The 10,392-nt window shown below is 45.7% G+C and overlaps 1 long non-coding RNA gene across 1 annotated transcript; it reads left to right on the top strand.

The window, feature by feature from the left end:
• Window positions 1–205: 205 nt before the first annotated feature.
• On the top strand, window positions 206–3,146 carry LOC135294909 (uncharacterized). Its single transcript, XR_010356894.1, has 2 exons — window positions 206–1,756; window positions 2,919–3,146. It is a non-coding gene; the product is annotated as an uncharacterized LOC135294909 (long non-coding RNA).
• Window positions 3,147–10,392: the final 7,246 nt, after the last annotated feature.

Here is a 10,392-nt window from a genome sequence, read left to right as displayed (position 1 = left end):
GGTTTGTGTTTCAGGCAACATGTGACCTTCAAAACAGAGAATGCACTTATCAGGTGGGAAAGCACCTATAAAATCAGGTAGTTGTGAGCCAGCATCTTGGGTGTCAGGATACAAAATAATTCCTATGAGCTAAAGGGATTCATATTTTATTAGATTATAAGAAGCCAACAAAACACAGCCCAAATATGATTTTAATGAGCAATTCAAGACCCACAGGAAATTACATACAGAAAGCACTACAAGAAGCATTTGAAATCACCTGGGTTTATTAAATGCTTGCAGAAAAGTATGAATGCACAGAATATCATGCATTCACAGAAAAGTGTGCATGCACAGAAGAAAAATAATACAAACAAAAAAATTTCATGCTTAATTCTGGGTAAAAAAAGTTTTCTGATCCCCTAGAATTGAAAGGGAACAAGTGCTAGCAAGCAGTGATTATATTTTCACCACTGCCAGCAAGGACAGAACTTGGTTGCTCATTGCAAACAAAAGCAATGGACAAGGGTGCATGTGGATGCTGAGGAACTCACCTCCACATCATAGAGTACTTTGAACTGGGAGAGCAGTGTTGCACTGTCAAGAGCATGTAAACAGGCTGTGAGGTCAGGATTTTCAGAATTATTTACAAAGTGCTGAGCTTGTACCTTCTGAGGGGGAGATCCCCTAAGATGCCATTTGGCAGGATCTTCTAGGAAGGTGAAGCATCTCATTTTCCTCATCAGCAACCCCAAAATCTAGAGATGCTTACTTGCTAGAATCAGTGTGTCCCTCAGAGGAGGAAATGAGCTGGGTGCCAGATTTTTCCATGCTGTGTTTTTGACATTACCTACAAATCCCACAGTGTGCCTTGCTTCCAGGAACTGCCAAGCACTTTCCAAGGAAATAGGATACATAATCCCTGGAGAGGTAGAACAGGAGCTACTTTAACCCCTCTATTGATGCTGGGCTACTGTCAACCCAAGATCATGAATGTCACAAGGCCAGAGTGCAAGAATAAGCATGACCTGTGACCCAGATTCCAGATCATCTAGTTCCATATAATTTGTGGCTGGTCAGAGGAAGACTATAGCAAAGTTGAGACACAAATCCTCCTGAATCATAGAAAAGTTCACCACCCTCATTGTAAAAAACTTCTTCTTTATATCTAATCTGAAGTGATCCTCTTTTCTATGAATACTTATAGTTAAATATAGAGGGGAAGAAAGAAGAATATCAGTCTGGGAAGAAAGAGGCCAAACAAGTTGACATTACAATTATTTTAAAGCAAGCAAAGCAGAATGGCTAAATTATTTAAAAATTCAAAATAAAGAAGTGATGACCACATTTGACAGGTATTTAGGTACAAAAATTACTCCCTTCCTTGGAAACTCCAAATGACACAGAAAAAATCCTCTCCACATTAGCTTCCTGGCTCAGGAGTCCCTACAGCCCCACCTCCTCTTTCAGTGGCCATCTCTGTTATCTCTATTTTTCTTCTCCTCTCTTCTTAGCCTGCTACTCTTTTTGGCCTCAGTTTCCTTGTAGAAACTCTTGCAACCATGTTGTACCAGACCTCTTTGTGTCTGGGATGTCCACATCCTTTGGCCAAAGACTGAGATGGAATGGATTTCACATCCTCCTGACAGCATGTGTGCAACAGCACAGAGGTCAGAGCAGCCCTGGCACACCACGCTGATGATAACAGGTTCTGCCTTGCCAAACTTTAGGGCTGGAGCAGCAGGGAAGTTTAATCTTTGCTGAAAGCTTTATTTGGGTAAGGAGGCAATCTACCACTTCACTTTCATTTGTATTGACCAGTGTAGAGCATTAGGAGTGTTAGAAGCATTAGAAGTAATGAAACCCAGTAACAAGCAATGCCACTGGACACTGGCGTCTGTTAAGAAGGAAGAAATATTCATCACTTTGGCAGGTCATGCTAAAAGTGGCCTCACGAAAGATCTTCTGAAGCCTATTAGCTAAGGCACATCCTGCAGGAAATCCTCTTAGAGCAGTGGAGGTGACAATGTAGCTGATATTACTGTTCCCAGGACTGCAGTCACAGAGAAACAGGGCTGGGAAGGGGTATTAAGAGGTCAGTGGGGGCATGCCCTTTATCTCAAGGCAGGATCAAGTCCATCCATGTCATATGTCACCAGGCAGATGTGATATTAACATGCTCTTGAAGACTTTCTATGATAAAGATGCCACAACCATCCCAGAGAATTTATACGTAATGCAAATTGTAACTCAAATTCTCAAGGATGTACTTTGGCTCATGGCTTTTACCCCCCATCCAGTATGTGAATGAAGATAAGGTTATCCCCTTCTCTGCCTGTCTTCCTGTTGTCATATGTCATGTCTTCTCGATCCACAATTTTTCAGGCCAAACCATGGCTAAACCATGTTTATTTTATGAGTTGGATCTACTAAAATCTCCATAATAATCACTATCAGAATGGTTGCTTGAGTGCACACAGACTAGTATATTTTGATGATCATCTCAACTTCTGGAATTGGACAACACAGGATTATGAGGATTTCCATGAGTCTGAAAGTACTCCAGCACAAAAGAGCTGATAGAAAATGACCGGTGAAAAGAGGAATTCCCTCCTTCCCATTTATACCCCAAAGGTGTTGATCTGGTTTTGGGTGTCCTCAAAACACTGGTCCATATTTGGCCAAGAAATTTCTCATGTGGCAGATCACTGAAAAGACCTGCAATGTGGTCTAGTTGAAAATATCTCTGCCCGTGGAAGAAAGGGGAGTTGGAATAGATGATATTTCAAGGTCCCTTCCAACCCAAACTATTCTCTGAATTTATAATAAACTTTTCTTAGAACATTCAAGAAATGCGGGATGAGATGAAGAGTCATTCAAAGGCTCTGTGGAGAATAAAGACAGCCTCAGGTGAACTAGATTCGTTTTTTGTCCTTCAGCCCTAGGATGGCACCAAGAAGTACCACTCTTACTCTGCACTTCCTGGCCTGTTCCTGCAGCTGTGGAGTGCACAGGGAGCATCTGCAGAAACAGTCTGGTTGCAGTCAGCGTGACTCCCTGGGGAATAAAGGGTTGCAAGACTGAGTCTGGCTGGTGCCTACACATCCATGTGTGGAGCAACTCTATGAGGATTTGCAGGAGTTGTGAAATAAAGCTGGCACCTCTTCCTGCAGACTTTGTTAATTCTTAGGTTTTTATAGTTTTATATTTGATTGTGATGCAACCCCCTAAATTTAACATCATGGCTCACTCAGGCAGCTCTAGTCCATCACAAGTAACCTCTACATCAATTCCTGCAGTAGCAGGGCTGTAAAAATATTATAGAAATTAAATGCTTTCCACACTTCAAGCTATTCTAACACAGTGGGGAGGCTCAGGTTATTGCTCAGATTGGCTGGCCCAGGATGAATTAAGATTCAACCTTCCACAGGTTGCCCACAAACCCTTTCAGCCATGCAACATGCAAAGTGCAGTGGGCATGGTGTGTTAGCTGCCTTCCTGAGGGAAGGAAAGGAATTCCTATTGCAAGATCCTTTTTCATTTGTAATGAGGAGGTATTTTCAACCATGCAAGGCTCTAGAGATGTGCTTTGAAATTCAAGAGCCAGCATAGAATATCCAACCATGCATGAGTCAAAGAATGAGTCAACCATGCAAGACCCAGAGAAAAAGGTGTTTTGGCACCAGAGCCAATCAGGTTCTTTTGGGTTCTTTTAGTAGCAAGAGGTGCTGGAGGGTGTCCAGAGAAGGACAATGGAGCTGGGTAAGAAACTGGAGCACAAGTCCTATGAGGAGTGTACGAAGGACCTTGGGGGGGCTCAGCCTGGAGAAAATGAGGCTCAGGAGGGACCATCTCACTCTCTACAATTCCCTGAAAGGAGAGTGGAGCCAAGTGGAGGCTGGGCTCCTCTCCCATGGGACAAGTGACAGCACAAGAGAAAACAGTTTAAAGTTGTGGAGGTTGAGGTTGGATATCAGGCAAAATGTCTTCACCAAAAGGGCGGTCAGACATTGGAACAGGCGGTGGAATCACCATTCCTGAAACTGAAAGGTGTGTGGTTGTGGCACTTGGGGACATGGTTTAGTGTTGCACTTGGCAGTGCTAGGGGATTGGTTTGACTCAATAATCTTGGAGGGCTTTTCCAACCCAAAGCATTCTATAACTCTATGACTCTCTTCTAAGAAGAAACCAGGCTGCAGAAGGAACATCAGGAGAAAATCAGGTAGGTCCTGACACTTTGCTCTAAGAGTTTTATATTTTGTCTCTTTGCATCTGCATTTCCAATTTTGTAATTGAACATTTAAATTTTTTTTTCTGTGCTAAAATAGCCCTCCATTTTAATTGGTGTGGTGGCTGGTGAGCACACTTGCTCTAAAACAGCACACTAAAGCATTGCAAACAAGCCCTAAAACTTTTCTCCATCCATTTCTGTAGCATAAAGATGCAGCTTTTTGTAAATAGAGGTATACTTCAGGGCAAGAACATTTGTGCCATTTGTGTCTCCCAGACCACCAACAGATGCTGTCCTGCATTCAGAGGAGAGAGCTCTGAAACAGAGTGAAAGGAGGCAAAATAATCTTTGCAAGGCATAATTAGCAAGCAGGGGTTTCATTGCAGCTGTTCTCAAAGGTGAAGGCTTCTAAATGAGCATCTGCAGCAGATCTGGGGCCTCTTTTGAATGTCCTGCTAAATTTCTCATATCATTATTACTGATTTGTATTGGTGGTCCAAGGAGTACCACAGTAAGTTTTGATTTGGTATCACAATTCTGTCTTGTAGCTGGAAGTTGCAGCCAGACTTAGTCAAGGGGGGAAATTGGTGAAAATACAGGGGGGAAAAGGTTAAATCTCTGGGAGAAATGGTGAAATCAGACTTCCAACATGCCTGGAGAGGAAGAGCATTCTTGAGAAGGAGACTCACTCAGACTGAGACCTTCCTGAGTCCCCTTGTTTTGCTTCCAGCCCCTCATCAGAAGAAACCATTTTATTCAAGACCCCAAAAGTCAGCTTGGACAAACTAATGTGGGCCTCTGCACCACCCATAAAGCACAGGTAGGTGGGTGACAGTGTGTTCCCAAGCCTGTGGTCAGACCCACATCTCACACAATGGGGAAAATGGTGCAGCAGATGTCCATGTATTTTTTCTCTTGCACCTTTCCCCAGCACAAAGCTCACAGAAGTTCTGGTCCTGCAGACCAAGGATGGGCTAGGGCAGGTCAGACTGGAAGTTTCAGCCTCAACATTTCAGGGCTAGGATCAAAGAATCATGGAATCATAGACTAGTTGACTTTAAATCTCATCTGACTCCACCCCCCTGACATGGGCAGGGACACTTTCCACTGTGGCGCGGGCTCGGGGAGCGCGTGGCAATGGCGGCTGGGCCCAATGGGAAGGGCTGGAGGAGAGGCCTTGATCCACAAACCCTGGGGCAGCCGGTCCCGGTGCTGGAGGAGAGGCCTTGATCCACACACCCTGGGGCAGCCGGTCCCGGTGCTGGAGGAGAGGCCTTGATCCACAAACCCTGGGGCAGCCGGTCCCGGTGCTGGAGGAGAGGCTTTGATCCACAAACCCTGGGGCAGTGATCCCGGTGCCCCAGCAGGACTCTGGGAAGCACCAGGCTGGAACAGCAGGAATGAGCAGAAAATCCCGGGGTGGTGGACGTATCAGATGTATCAGAAGTTCCAGAGCAAAGAGCTGGAACCAGCAGGATGTCCTGGCAGGGCAGGGGGATGCAGGGCCCAGCAGCAGCAGAAAGGTTCCCCACTGGGTTATGGTGGTGACAGCGAGCTCCTTTCCCCAGGCAGCAGGTCTGACCGTCCTCCTTCGAAGCCTGGCAAAGAGAGAGCATTCCCAACTCTCCAGTCCTCATCTTTTTACCTGCCTCTATTCTTGCAGTATCTGTTCCCGCCCCATAGCCCCTTCCCCCTGAGAGAAACTCCCAAAAAACCCGAGGAGTTCTCCCTCCCTTCCCCCCTCTCCGCCTTCTCAAGCACCCAGCTATCAGTGCTTCTTAGCAACTCAAAGGGAAAAAAAAATTCCACTAGTAACAAGGAAAGAAAAGAAAAAACCCAACCCCCAACAAGTGGGAAGCCATTCCCTCGACTGTTACTCCAAGCCCTTGGCCAAAGTCCCTCTCCAGCTCTCTTGTAGGTCCCCTTTAGTATTGGAAGGCTGCTGGAAGATCTCCCCTATCCCTATGCTCTCATGCATATCCCCTTCCTCTTCTCCTTTGAGATCCACATGCTGCGGGTCATCCACGTCCAGTCTTCACCTCCTCTCCTCCCACTGAGGCAAATCCCTAGATGTAGATATGAACTTAATAACAAACCAATGTCTGTGTGAAAAATGTTTTTGTGATTTGTGTCAATTGGTGATGGAATCAGCAAATGCTTGTATCTGCTGTGTCAAAAAAATATGCAAAGAACGGTTTTGAAACTTTCAGACAGAATAGTCAAATAAAGCTTCAAAATAAAAGAAGTCTGGTAAGGTAAAAGACCATGAGGTAGCAAGATGACTGATGCTTAGAATAAAATAGAGGAAGTTGTGGTAAAGCTAAGAGAAATAGCAACAAAGCAACTAAATGTTTATGTATAATAAAAAGCTTGATGCACTTGACAAAATCATGTAGCAGACACCAGTGTAAGGCCTCCCTCCAGATGACCACAAGAAGGACAGGAAGCCAACGACCACCTGGAAAGATATCAAATTGCTGATCCCAGTTTATTGATATTTGCTGATTCAGACTAACCAAGCACACTGGAAAATGCTTTGTAGACTTAAAACCAGTATATACACTCAGGTGAACTTGTAGTGGTGTGTGCTGTGAGTGGAGCGGTGACTCCCCGGCCACCCAGCGCTGCTTGCTTGCTTTCTTTACAATAAAAGATATAAAAATGAAATTCGGTTTGGCTATTGAAATTTTGTACCAGTCTGTTGCCTCCAAACTACACCTTCCAGTTTGCAGTCCTAAGGACCCCTTCCTAATATCTTAAAAAGTCCACAAGCATCCTCCCCGTAGGAGGGATCCTTCCTCCCTTTCTAAAAACCTACAGCTTTTCTTCAGTGAAGGGAAGAGACAAGCAGCCGACAACACGGAGCAGAAATACACCAGCTTAAGGGAGACAGTCTCCTAAGAAACAACCCACAACCATTTCTCATGGAGCAGACCTGCCCAAAACATGTTGTGCTACAACCTCGAGAAAGCAAGTGCCTGTGAGCAGTGGGGAACTTGTCTCTCTGCCACATAGCAAGGTGGTCTCTTCTCACCAGGCTGCTTTGCAAGGCTGAGGCACATCTTTCCTTCTTCCCTGCTTTAAGTCATCCTCTGCTCTGTGCATGGCTGAAACCTGCAGGGAGGAGGATTGCAGGAATCTGGAGCAAGGGGAGGGTTTCCCAGTCTCTGCTTTTCTCTGCAAAGGGTGCTGGTGCTGCAGGGGCCCCAAAGCACTCAGAGAGGTTTGCTGCAATTGGTAAAATCCTTGGAAGCTGGAAGGCACAGGATATGCTAATTCCATGAGGCAATTCTTGGATATGTCCTTGCAACCTGCAAGAGATCTGTGGGGTAAATTTGTACTTTTTTAAATCCTTTTTTTCCTTATGATCCTGGGACTGATGGATCCTCCACAGGGTTTGGGGCCACACCTGTCATGCCCAGGGTGGTGGAGAGCCCTTGAGAGGTGTGACTGGCTGAAAGGCCAGGGGGGAAGGACAGCCTTGGCTAATAGCTTTTTATTGGCCCTTGCTGTGCCCAGGGGATGGAGGGTGTATGATGCTTTTGCTAGGAATTTGTCTGGCTGAGAGCTGGGATGGAGGCAGGGAGGTGCAGAGGAGCACTTGCCTCGGCTTCACCAGAAATGCATGGTCTGTGTGTGGCTGGTCACCCTGCCAAGATTTGTGCCTCAGTTTCCCCATCATGGGGAAACTATCTGGTTGCAAACACAGAAAAAAAACCACAGAGGTTTGTGGCATTCTCAGGGAAGGCTTTAGGAAAATGCAATCTTCATCACGGGCAACAGCTGAAAATGCTCATTTTTAAAGAAGTATAGCAAGATGCTTCCTAAAAGATCATTAAAATCTCCCGCCCTTCAATAATAACTTTTTTCCTATAATATTTAACCACTTTCCAATGTCTCATTCTCCCACACCCCTCTTAGCAAAGAAAGCAAACTTATTTAAGAAAAACACTAAAATCACCTTTTTTGGTGTGTGTGTGCCAATTCTTGTTTTACAAAACACCCTGCAATTGGATTACAAGTGGAGCTGGTCAATTGTCCATTCGTAATTTTCCACCTGGTCTCTCTCCTGTGCTGAAGTAGTGCTCATTCAGCACAGGGACCAAAGTTCTTTGGACATACAGTTAATTTTTAGGTGCTCTAATTTTAGACTGCAGCTAGGCAGCTCTACCGTGACTTGCGGCCAACAGCCAAAATCTTTGCTCCCTGACTTGCATCAATCTTCCTATCTGTCTGCTGGGGAAAAGTGAGGGTGAGACTTTAAAAAAAAAAAAATTAATGCCCTCTAATACAAAGCTCACTGTGAAGTGTCTCTCTTGCAGTTTTGGCCTGAAGTTTGCTTCCACTTGTGAAAAAGAGGAGGTGTGAGTGCAGCTTAGAAGGGGAAGAAATGGCTACATTTCAAAGCCTCTGTAAATGTTAAATTACTTAACTACAAGAACAAAAAAGGCAAGTGCTATGAAAACAGCTGATGCCAGCTTTGGGCTTTGAAGCTGTTGTACCATTAACCAGTGAGTTGCAGAGGAAATACTCTTTGCTCCAGTACTACAAAAACAGTGGCTGTGTACACTGAGCATGGAGGTTTGCAGCGTTCGTGCTCCTACCCCAGACAGTACCTAATAGGTGGTGTGGCATCAGAAAGGATACAGGACCAGTGTCCACCAGGTGGACAGAAGAAATGTGGCATTTCCTCCTGTGCTGGGCAGTGCTGAGGCACCTGGCGCCGTTCTGGGCCCCTCACTCCAACAAAGACTGGGGCTGGAGTGTACCCAGAGAAGGGAACAGAGCTGGGAAAGGGTCTGGAGCATCAGGAGCACCTGAGGGAGCTGGGGTGACCTTTTCACTCTCCCCAGCTTGCTCAGAGGAGGGTGGAGCCAGGTGGGGGTCAGGCTCTGCTCCCAGGGAATAAGTGACAGGACGATAGGAAGCAGCATCAATTTGCCCCAGGTGTGGTTTAGGTTGAATATAAGAGAATCTCTTCCCTGAGAGAGTTGTCTGGCATTATAGTAGGCTGCCCAGAGAAGTGGTGGAATCACCATCTCTGGAAGTGTTTGAAAGGCATGTGGATGTGGCACAGGGAACAGGGTTTCGTGGTGGCCTTGGCAGTGCTGGTTTAACAGTTGATGATCTTAGAGAGCTTCTTCATCCCAAATGATTCTGTGATTCCATGCTCATTGGGGTTTTACCCTCTGCTTGTCCCTTTCTTGCATCAGTGGTCTGCTCATCAGTCAAATTTGCTTTTAACACAATCTGGATAAATTCAGGCTTTGCCCCACCAGCTAAATAAATGCTTGCTCTTCCTTAGTTTCTTTCCTGGGGATATCCTAGGATGCAAAAGTCCCAGGGGTGTGTTGGTAGGGGTTTTGAACAACCTGGTCTAGTGGAAAGTGTCCCTGCCCAGGGCAGAGGGTTGGAACTGGATGATCTTTAAGGTCACGTCCAGCCTAAACCATTCAGTGATTCTGTGATTTTGTGTGTCAATGTACTCCTAAGGTGCCCATAGCTGCAGAAATCCCTCTAGAGAACAGGGTTTGCAAAGCTCTGTCATGCAAACATCCCTTTCCAAACAAACTCTGAACAAGAAGGGTGCAAAGCACTAATTGGCTGAAAATCAAGCCATGGGCTGGACAATTTTTTGCCATATGATGTGGATCCTCCATATGCAAAGGTCAACCAGTTCAATGATCATGGTGGTGCTCAGATGTCCACAGGTACCTCAGCATGGGCTCTACTGAGGTCTCCTGAGGAGGGAGGCATTGCTCCCTCCTCATTCAGCTCTTTCTGGCTCTGGACATGGTAGTGGACATCTTTGCACCCTGGCAAAACATAAGCCAATGTCACTGGACCATGCCGAGGACCTGGCCCAGAATGACTTCATGCATCTGTAACACATTGCCCTGTTATGCTGCTGTTAGAAAGTGTATGATGGCTTTAAACTGAAAAATAACAGGTTTAGAGTGAAGATTAAGAAGAAATTCCCATGAGGCCTGGGCACAGGCTGTCCAGAGAGGCTGTGGCTGCCCCATTCTTGGAGGTGTTTAAAGCCAGGCTGGATGGGGCTTGGAACAACCTAGGAAGTTGCCCCTCTTCATAGCAAGGGGGCTGGGACTAGAAGATCTTTAATGTCCCTTCTAACTCAAACCATTCTGTGTTTTTATGATCCTGTATTTCTATGATCAGTG

Source organism: Passer domesticus, chromosome 2 (genome assembly GCF_036417665.1).
Source record: "Passer domesticus isolate bPasDom1 chromosome 2, bPasDom1.hap1, whole genome shotgun sequence".
Lineage (NCBI taxonomy): Eukaryota > Metazoa > Chordata > Aves > Passeriformes > Passeridae > Passer > Passer domesticus.
The sequence above is the reverse complement of the archived record's forward strand: the minus strand, read 5'-3'. Positions and strand labels throughout refer to the sequence as shown.